The following is an 11,077-nucleotide window of genomic DNA, read 5'->3' on the forward strand; positions in this document are numbered from 1 at the left end:
TAAGGTGGAGGAGCAGGGGAATGCTTTCCCCCCCGTCTCCCCCATAGATTGGTTCCCAAAGGAGAAAAGGTAAAGAGTGTAATTATTAATAGTTTCCAAAAGGTGGCTCCCGAGGTACAGAGATGACAGCAATGCCGAGTACAAATGCCAGATTAGTCTCACAACCAGTAATTTTATCATATCATAAACCAGTGTTACACAGTGCAGCAAAACAACCTCGATCCAGCTCCCAGAGGTGATAAACAGCACGACAGGAAACATCTACTGCAAGTGAGGTGTGACATAACACAACTTTGAGAGCAAGCACGACAACTTTGAGAGTAAATTAATCAACATTGCAACCGGCAACTGTTAAACCAATATAATGAATGCTTATAACAAATTTGCCTTAACATGCTCTGGTCAGATCTGTCGTTATCTCAACTCTTCGAGCCCCCCGTTGGGCGCCAAAAGGACTGTTGTGGTTTAACCCGGCAAACAGTTAAACACCACACAGCCGTTTGCTCACTCCCCCCGACACAGTGGGATGGGGGAGAGAATCAAAAAAACAAAAAGTAAAATTCGTGGGTTGAGATAAAGACAGTTTAATAGGACAGAAAAGGAAGGGAAAAATAGTGATGATAATAATAATGATAAAAGAATATACAAAATAAGTGATGCACAATGCAATTGCTCACCACCTGCCGACCGATGCCCAGCCAGTTCCTGAGCAATGGTTGCTGCCCCCCGGCCAACTCCCCCCAGTCTATATACTGAGCATGACATCGTATGGTATGGAATATCTGGCCAGTTGGGGTCAGTTGTCCTGGCTGTGCCCCCTCCCAGCTTCTCGCTGGCAGGGCATGGGAAGCTGAAAAGTCCTTGACTAGTGTAAGCACTGCTCAGCAACAACTAAAACATCGGTGTGTTACCAACATTATTCTCATGCTAAATCCAAACCACAGCACTGTACCAGCTACTAGGAAGAAAATGAACTCTATCCCAGCTGAAACCAGGACAACAGCAGAAGACACAGATATTAGGAGAAGGTAACTTCTCCTAGGTAGCTGGAAGAGTCACACTTTCTGTCCTGAACAGTAAAAAAACAGAAACAAACAGGAAAACCAAGAAGAGGCTGAGCAAGGGCAGTCCCATTCCTCATTTTTCATATATTAAATATCACCAAAAAATAAAATGAAAGAATACCTTACTTGTGACCTGTTATGTCTGTGTGTCTCATTGAATGTGTCTGGATTTTTCTGCATCTCTAAGTGAGCCTCATCTCATGCTTAAACTTATTATTGCTGGATTATTCTGGGATAGCCACTCTCCAACACCAGCCTCGTCTGATGACACTGACAAAGAAGATAAAGCTGAGGCCACCAGCGTGTGTCCCTGGAGATATGCAGGTGATGGTATGTGCCACTTCACCCCACACGGTCCTTGTCCTAGTGGGGTCACTCCTAAGGTCGCAAAAGGGCATCGACAGATCAGCAGCTCAAAACAAGTCATGGATATAATTGATGGATTAGGTCTCAAAAGAAGTTGTACTGCAGCTATTTTACAGGTAGGAAAAATGGGGCACAGGTGCTTAGCTGGGTGCTCCAGGTCCCCATTTAATCGATGACAAACCCCTATCAGCTCTGACAGGAGCAGGTTCTAAATGAAAGGGCACATAGCACACCTACAACTGAGGCACTTGGTGCGGGTCTGACCACTGCTCACCCCCACCCGTGGACAGGGGCTGCCATCTCTCTCCTGCACCACCATTACCCATTCCCAGTCTGGGGATAAACAGGAATGTGCTTTACTGTCCTGCCTTAGGAAGAGAGACTTATGGAAAAACTACTCCTGCTGCGCTGAAGTCTCTTTTGTTAGGAGACCTAAGGGTGCCATGTGTCCAGACATTCAAAAGAACTACACAACTGAGCAATTTTTAGGAAGGGAGAGGCATTATCCCCCATTGTACAAATGGGGAGAACTATATCACAAGAGGTTAAGGGAGTCACCCCAAGACTGAGCTGCATCAGGGTCTGCATTTCTATTACTGTCCAGAGCACCCTTGAATTGCACCAGCCCTGCAGGTGGGACGAGCGCCCCAGCTGCTCTGCATCTCCTCCTCTGAACACCAAGGCAGAGACTCAGGTGTCCCCACACTGGGCCAGGGAATATGACATCCTGCAGGGCAGCACTCCATTTCCCAAGTACTCAAAGCTGGGAGTTTGCACATTTATCAATGGACCAGGTTCAAGCCTGATGCAAAAACTCATTGTCAATAGAGCATCATCAGGAAATAACCCTGCCACTTCTCTTCCACTCCTCCCATTGCCGAGGGGAGAAGAGAGCTGAGCATTTGAAACATTATTTGTTTTGCACTAATGCTGGAGTGGCTGGAGCGGCACAGTTTTATTAACGGATGAGATCTTTCTAAACCTCCCCCCCCCAAAAAAAAATGAGGTAGAGAGAAGAAGAGGAGACAAAGGCAAAAGGAATGGAGGTGGAGGAGGGTTGAAAGGAAACGTCCATTTCACAGAGCTTACATCAGAGCATAAAGCTGAACTGCAAAGAGGACAAAAAGCAGATATGAAAAGTCAAAGCCTGTTCATGAGCATGACCGTCTCGCCCCGGGTCTCTTCCTCAGTCTGCCTCCGACTTTCCCTGGGGAATGCAAGAACACATCCCAGCCTGCACAGCAATTGCACTAGGGCTTTGGGGTTATTTTTAAGATAGAGTCATTATGGCTCTCATGACTCACTGACTTGTAATGATGGAATATGTTGTTTGATCTGCACAAACACAGGCATCCAAATTTAAAAAAAAAAGGGGATCCTGAGGGAGGGAAAAAAAATGTTCCACAGAAAATAGCAAGACAAAAAGGAAGATGGTTCAGTGGAGCAGGGTCTCATGCTGACCCACAAACATAGTGCCAATTCTACCTCTTGTCCCTCAAAACACATTTTTAACAGCTTCTCACCCTTGCTGTCCATGGCTTCCCAGGGCCCATTACAGGGCTGGTCCAAGGTGGTTACTGGACAGCAGTGTACCAGAGGTTGTACAAGGATTGGGATAGATTGGGACAGTCTAAATAGAAAATAAACCAGACTGAGACCAACCTCTGAAACACACTTCCTTCCCCCCTGCCCCCCAGCTCCCTTCCCCCCCACCCCCGAGAGCCTTTTGTGAATCCAGTTTGTCTTGGTTCCTTTCACAGCTCTTTTTCCATGGATAGTCTTGGGCTGGTTTTCCTGGACAGAAATGGTAATGGGAGACAGCTGGCAAGAAGGACACCCAGAGCGAGCCCCCAGGATGCTGCTGGGTGTGCAAATGCCAAGGCAGGATCAAAGTATTGCTTATTTGATAACCTCCAAGTGACATTCCTAAATTAGAAGCAGCAGTGGCACCAGACGCATTTCAGCCACAGCATGACTTGAAGGCTGATTTTCTAACATAGGCATGAAGCCGCCACTCCGGTGACTTAGAGGCCACAGCAGTGCTTTTTCTCTGATGCTATGGAAGCATCCAGAGCTAAGCCTAGAACAGGGATTTTCACTGGTCTTTCACTCTTCTTCACTTACATAAAGCAGTAAAGCAGAGCTGCCCTGGTTTCTGCTCCATATAAATCATATGGCCAGGGGGTGAGGATCATTTTGACAATGAACTAATATTTCTGGGTTGCTATTTCTGTTCCTTTGTTTGCCCAGACACAAAGACTCAGCCCTTTGTAGTTCCCAGATGACAATGTCTATGTTGCATGAGATCATGTTTGTGGTTTTGGACACATCTTTTTTTAACAGTGCCTATTGAATTCCCTCAACTCAGCACTTTCCTTCCTCTTGCTCTCAGTTGATCAAACAATATCAGACGGAGCCCAGAAGCCATGCGCATACATATCCCGTGTTTTTAATAAGGCTGGAGGAGATGGTTTGCTCTGTGTGATAACTTTTTGGGGGGTGAAGTGGAGGAGAGAGGAAGTACCTGACAAATAAGAGGCAGCTGGAGCAGAGGTGGCCACAGCAGGAGCTGATGAACAGAGCAGCAGGAGCAGAAAAGATCAGAAAGAGGTGACAATAACAGTAGGGACAAGTGGGGCCAAGACTTCATCTAGGCAAAGACAATTAAGTCCTCACTTTGTACATCACAATCTCCCCAAGGATAACACCAGACAAGGGATAATATCACCAGGTTGCGAATACAGAGCAGAAGCAGCTCAAACTTTTAAACAGAAATAATTTGCTTCCAGGTAACTTTGGAGGAAGGGCACAGGGATGCCGGGAGCAGGGGGACAGTGCTGGCACACCCTCGGTGCTCAGCACACTGACCCTGGTGCCCACGCGGTCAGGAGAGGAGACCCTAGCCTGGAGGACCCTGACCAGAGGATTTCTGCATGTTCACCTCCACCCTCTTGAAACCACGGGACAGCTAAATACACCAGAGACCCCAGACTCAGAGACTGCCAACTGTTTGGAATGGTCTCTTACTGCAGCGGGAGGATCTCCCAATGCTGACACTGCAGAGGTGCGAGGCAGCAAGCCAAAATAATACTTAGGGTGCAGCAAAAAACTTACAGAGAAACAGATTTTAGAGACACAGACACTAATTCACTCAGTCAGAAACAAATCTCCAATTTCCTGGTCTCCCCACAGCTGGAGTTTTCAAGAGGAAGGAGGGTCATAAAGCTCTGAAGGAACAGAAATTTCTCTCCATGCCAGCTCACATCCTCCTCATAGGACCATAAATACCATATCCCCCAAACATGCTGGATGCAAACAGGAAAACATTAAATCACGAGAGCTAATTAGCAGTCTCTATCCAGCGTGTTCTTTACAAAGAAGGACTCCCTCAAGTCCACTTCTCTCATCAGCATCTCTCCCCTTTATAATGAGCAGGGGAGGCAGGAGCTGCCCAACACGACAGTCCCAGCAGAGGGGCAGGGTCCCACACAGGGGCTGCCACCAGCTGCTCTGGCACACGGGTCCAGCTCAGCTGTCCCACAGCAACAGGGACCATCTCTAAAAAGAGCCAACAAGATTTTAAACAACTCCTACCAATAACCTTGCCTCAGTCCAGATTTTCCACTGACAGACGTCTTCAGTTTGTTTTCATTTCTTTAATTGATATCTTATTAAATTCCCTATAAATAGAGCTAGCAAGCAAAGAGCATCATGCAGGCAGGTCGGAAGACCAGTGCTAGCAGCAAAATGCCCAAAGGGAGGAGAGACAAGGAGCTCGTGAATTCACAGGGGAAATGAGTCATCTCCAACTTTCCACGGAGACCAGGCCAGCCTGGCATGGGGACCAGTGGTACTACACAAGACCTTCTTACTCTGAATTTGCACCAATGTCACCAGTTCAGCCTCGGGCCCTATTTGTGCTGTGATGCTATAAGAGCCAAGCTACTGTCTTTCAGAATGCATGGACAAGTCCCGCAGCGCTTGTCTGCGGGAGGATTTTGGCCTCTCCTACACACACGTCACTCTTGTTGGCAGAACTCCAACTGACCTCAATGGATGAGAGACACAAAACATCTGCAGCCAACACAACACTTTCCAGCAAACGTTTTCTTCTTAGGAAAAGAGGCAAGGCTGAGTTGCCCTGTGTTTCCATGCTGATGACCAGTGTACAGGGCTGTGGTGAGAACATGGCCAGGAGGCATCCTGTTGGGCTGCCCTCTCCAAAATAACCAGCCACTCTGACCAGTTCATAACACTCATCCCACCTTGCTGTCACCACACCACCTCCCAAAAGCCTCATCACATCAGCTCCATGCTCTGGACAGGCCACTCACAAGGAGCCAGTTGGATGCAGGGTAAGAGAGGAGAGACTTCATTTCATCCACACCTTCTCCTTGTCTAAGACATGTCTGTGGGGCTGATCTCTGAATTTAAGTGTGCAAAGCTGGTAACTGCTTTATTCCTGTTTTTGAGATGGGAAACCAAAGCAGAGCGGGAACAAGTGATCCAAGTTCACACTGGAAGGAGGAGGCAGAGAAGGGGCAGTCCTGTAATGGAGCAAGCATCCTTCCTCTGCCACTGCAAAGGGGCTGGCAAGTAAATGCAAGGGAAACCCCTAAGCAATGCACCAGGTGTACAGCTTTCCAAAGCAGTGGATAACTGCAAGGACAGCACAAGAGATGTGTCTGAAGGGCTAATCGGGTATCAACATCCCTGCCTGAAAACCTGCCCAGGTGTTTGCTCAGTGCCTATGTGTTGTACTCTGCTCCCTGCAGTGCCAGGCACACTCCCCAAAGGCCACTGCAAGAGCTTCCCATCAGCTTCCCATCCTCAAGAGGAGGGCGTTAAGAAAAATAAGACATAAATAAATAAAAAGGGATTTTTCTTTGTTACTTTGCAAGTGCAACTTTTGTGACACTGATGCCCAGCCCCACAAGCAGAGCTGGGGAGCGCTGCGAGGCACAACCCCTCAGGCAGAGAAACTGCAATGTGAACATGACCCAACAGTGGCTTTCTCCAAGTAACTAATCACAAAGTTTATGATACTTCTCACAATACAGTCAGAAAGCTACCCATAAATAATCGCCTGGAACATTAACTGAACGCAAATTACTTTTATTCTCACTAACCATTGTTACGACCTTTGTTAGTTTACATCTAGCAGAGGGCTGGGTTTTTTACAGTCACTATCTGATAACCACATGGAAAACTTGAGAGCATTTTCCCAAATAATACTCTATGAAGTACTCGCTGTAAATTAACATTTCCATTAAAGTTGCACTCAAAATTAAAACTGAGAAATAAATTAATATTGTGCCAATTTGAGGTGGAGAACTGCAGCAGAGCAGGAAGCTGAGTGACCCGACCAAAGACACACAGTAAATCAGTGTCAATGCAAAGGACACAGTAAGTCTGCTCTCAGCTGTACAGAACTAACTCAACTGCATAAAACTAAGCAATGCCTTTATTAACAAAATACCCAATGATAGAACTGTGCTTAAAAAAACCCACAAAAACGCACAAGTTACTGACCATCCAGTGCCCCAGAGCATTTTGGACAAGGTGGGACCTCTTGTGCCATCCTTACCATTGGCAACCCCCCGCGGTGTGATCCTGCACCAGGCCCACCGAGCGATCTACCTTGCAGCACAGATATGTATTGTTACTCCATCAAAGGAGGAAGCTAAAACAGACGGGGATCAATTGCTGCCCCAAAAATCACACTGGGAATCTCTCTCAAAGCCAAACACAACAAGCAGAGCCCCTGATGCTGTGCTCAGACAACCCCCGACCTCCTACTGCTGCTTCTATATGATAAATTCCATAGTTTTGTGGTTTGTTATTTTTTTAGGAATGAAAATAATCCTTGCACAGATATACAGGGATCACAATGCCATCTCCAAACAAACACTCTGCTTGCTGGCAAGGAGTTTTGTTAACACAACTAAACATGCTGAATTATGCACACAGTTTGCCTGAACACATGTTGAAGTTACAGAGATTGCCTGGAGCCCTCGATCCATTTTTAAGCCAGGCTCTTTGTGGGCTGCTTTCAAACCATCCCGCCCAGCGGCACCGAGTGTTGCAAGGGGCACCTCTAGCAACCGCACAACAAAGAGGCCCGTTCGCCAGCCAGCAGCTCCGGGGAGCCCGGCTGCTCTGCTCCGAGCCCTGCCAGCGGGCGCTCGCAAGGCGATCTGCGCCCGGCAGAGCACAAGGGGATCTCTTGGATTGGCCCAGTGCAGTTGCTAATAGAGGAAAAAAAGTGGAAAAAAGGAAAAAAAAAAAAGAAGGAATCGTGACAAAAGCTTTAATCAAAGGATTTTCTTCCACATCCAGCCTACAGTCTTAATGGTCCCTAAACTCCTTGTGCTAAACCACCAGCTCCTGAGCTATGGCTCCATCTTACACCAGAGCACAGAGAAGAATCAGAGACCCCTGCGCGTAGTTGGGGAAGTCACCCTGTGTCTGTGGGCAAGTAATTTACGTTTTCTCTGACCCTCTTTTCTCCATCCATACCCAGCACAATACTTACCTCCTGCACAGAGAGGGGTATGCTATTCCAACTCACTTATCTGCCAATTTTCATTTTCAATCATACGTCTTCCAGCATTCCCAAACTGTTATCCTGTGTTTCTTTGCCTGACACATTGTAAAAATAACCCAGACTGCAAAGCTTGCTTGATGTTTATAGGACACCACGGAAATTTACAGCTCAAGATAATTAACTTTAAATAAAATGTTAATCTACAGTAAATACAAAATAGAGGACAGTCTGGGGAAATGCTCTGAAATCCACTGATGGAAGTCAGTGCACTGTAGGTACAAATTAGTAACGTCTATTAACGGGAGAATCTTGGTGGATTAGGCAGACTAACAAAAGTAATAATAATTAACAACATTAGTCACATAAAACATAATTGACTTCCAATTGCTTCTAATGTTATTTTTCTAATGAAGTTGCTGGAAACTAATCAGAGCTGGCTGGATAGCTTATCAGGGGACAGCCACAGTCGGCAGGATTAGCTGCTTAGCACCGGAGCGCGATTCACCCTGAGGAAGAACCGATCGTCCTTCCCAGCATCAGGAAGGTTAGTTTTCGGCAGTCAACTCTTCGCTGCTCTTTCATCCCCTCCCCAGACACCGGCAGCTCAGCCTGGGGCAGGCAGGACACTCAAGGGACTCGCGCCTGGAGCTGCCTGTCAGGAACCAGTTGCCTTTTTTATAGCTCCACACTGATTTGCTTGTGGTCATGGGCAAGGGCCTTAGCTCCCCATTTTGTTTTGTTTTTTTCCTGTCTTAAAATGATGTTTAACTTTAATGTCTACAGAGAAAAGCTTAACTTTGCCACCCTTACACATGAAGACATACGTGCTGTCCACTCAAAGCTGACTGCTCTGGAAACCAGACATCTTCCTCTGGGTTAAGTGCCTTTTCCACAAAACCTTTCTGCAAATAGCAACTTATTTCACATTTTGCAAGATGACTCGTCAAACTCTGAAGACAGTCTAATGTTGCAACCACTCTGCGACACCAGCCACCCTCCTTGCTGGGAAGAGAGGAAAAGGGTCCTACAGAAACTGCCCTGTTCTATCCAGTGAAGCTAAGGGCGGTCACAGGCTCCATCGGCAGAGACTGAAAACAAATTTCTAGACAAAGTGAACTTAACTTTTGCAGCAGTCTTTCCTAGGCCTGAACAAGCCACATCCCACCAGGTCCCTGGCTCCTGTCACCCCCCAGTATATCTGTCCGTGCTGACCCATCCAAAACACATCCACTGCTGTCCACAATGCTTCGTTAGCCCCCAGGGATCCCACTTGCTCATTTACTAGAGCAACCCTTTCCCAAGCGGGGCACTAGGACCATCCCTTTCAATTCCCCCAGACCCAGATGCTGCCTGAAAAACCACATCACCTCACATAGCCCTGACCATGCTCTTCTCAGCCCAAAACGAGACAAAGCAAACACACTCAACCCACACACAGGCTGGTATTAGAGGTTGCTCGGCTGTGCCTGGGCTGCTCTGTGCCTGCCTGACACACCAGGCAAGGTAGGCACAGGGCTGCCACCGCCACAAGGCCACCCAGGAGTCACCCCCGGCGGATGCTGCACCATCGCCACCAGCGACAGCGCCAATGGGGTCTGTTCCCAGTGACCGCTGGGGGACCGCCAGCTGGAATAACGAGGATGACATAGATCGTCATTTGTCCCTCCCTGAGGAACAATACAGCTTTTCAGCAATTAACAGTTAATTGAGAATTAATATCCTCAACATGGCATGGTGTCACAGTGTCACACGCCCCTGTCCCCCCACCTGGCTGATGGCCTTCATCTGACATCACCATTTTTTCCCCGCTTAGCAGCGGTCAATCAGCTATAACAGCAGTGGCCCTCATCAACACCTCCCAAGAGAATTTGGGGAGGACGTTCCCACCCACCCATGCCTCTCCGCAAACTGCCCCTCATCATCCTCAGGGGCTGGGAGGCTTGGACTTTCCAGTCATTGCAAAAATCCCGTTCACGCTGGTTTGGAGATCCTCTGGGAGAGCAGACAACTTTGTTATGGAGAACCTAGATCACATTTTTCCACCCTGAACACTATCTTGTTTGCACCCTCTCCACCCGCCTGTCCCTTCCTCCCTCCCAGCCAAGCTGGCGGGAAACTCCACAGGGTGTTTTTTTTCCCCCCCGACCAGATGTTTCATCTGCTTTTGTTGCTACAAGACACACCAGTCAAGTCCTGGCAACATGCAGCAAATCCTGAGCTGCACAGCTAATGGATGCATCTGCATCCAAGATTAATCAAGGAGGTGGGAAAAGGCACATCCAGCAAGAAAGCACAAATCCCCATTTCTAATTGTTTTGCGCTAGCAGCAAAACATTTATTTCCCAGGATTTCCGAGAGGCGGAAGAGGTGAGTGGATTGCTCGGCGCCTCCTGTTTATCAGGCCGAGAGGGGAGTAGGGTTAACAGAGAATTTCTTTTTCCATGCCAAAGCATTATGTTCTGGAAGAGATCCAGAGAGAGATCCTTTGTCTTCAAGAACAAAAGGGACAGCTCCCTGTTTTCGGGGAAGCTCTGCACACTGCGACATGACCTATGCTGGCAGCATCACCACGCAGTGATGTGATGCTTCCCAGGCACTTGCCTGCAGGCCATGGAGCTTCTGCCACTCCTTGCGCCCCACCACCACCCCCCTTTTGTCATGGCTGTGCCCTGGACCATGTGCCATGCTCCCTTCCAGCCTGTCTTCTCGATCTCCAGTGCTGCCCCCAGACCACTCCAGCCACCCCCCGCTGCAACACGCTCCCTTATCCCCTTCCAGCCCTCTTGGCACTGTCATTTTGATGATCTACAGCTCGAAAGTGCTGCATTTCAGAGCAGCCTTGGCAGTTTGAGAGGCAGCCGACGCGCCTCCACGCAGCCCACGCTGCTCTGAAGTCTGTGAGCCACCAGGAGGGACCGAAGCCAGCCTGTCTCATCTGGGCTCTGCAGCTTCCTGGTGTGGATCTCAGCGATGACAAAACCTCTGAGAAAAAGCCTGCTCAGCTGCCCACAGAGACATCGGGGATGGCAGCCGAACCCACACGCTTCTTGTCCAGTCCTTGCCCACCTGCGATGTGTCCTGTGTCTGGAGACCTGTGCAA

Source organism: Aptenodytes forsteri, unplaced genomic scaffold (genome assembly GCF_000699145.1).
Source record: "Aptenodytes forsteri isolate BGI_AS27 unplaced genomic scaffold, ASM69914v1 Scaffold54, whole genome shotgun sequence".
Lineage (NCBI taxonomy): Eukaryota > Metazoa > Chordata > Aves > Sphenisciformes > Spheniscidae > Aptenodytes > Aptenodytes forsteri.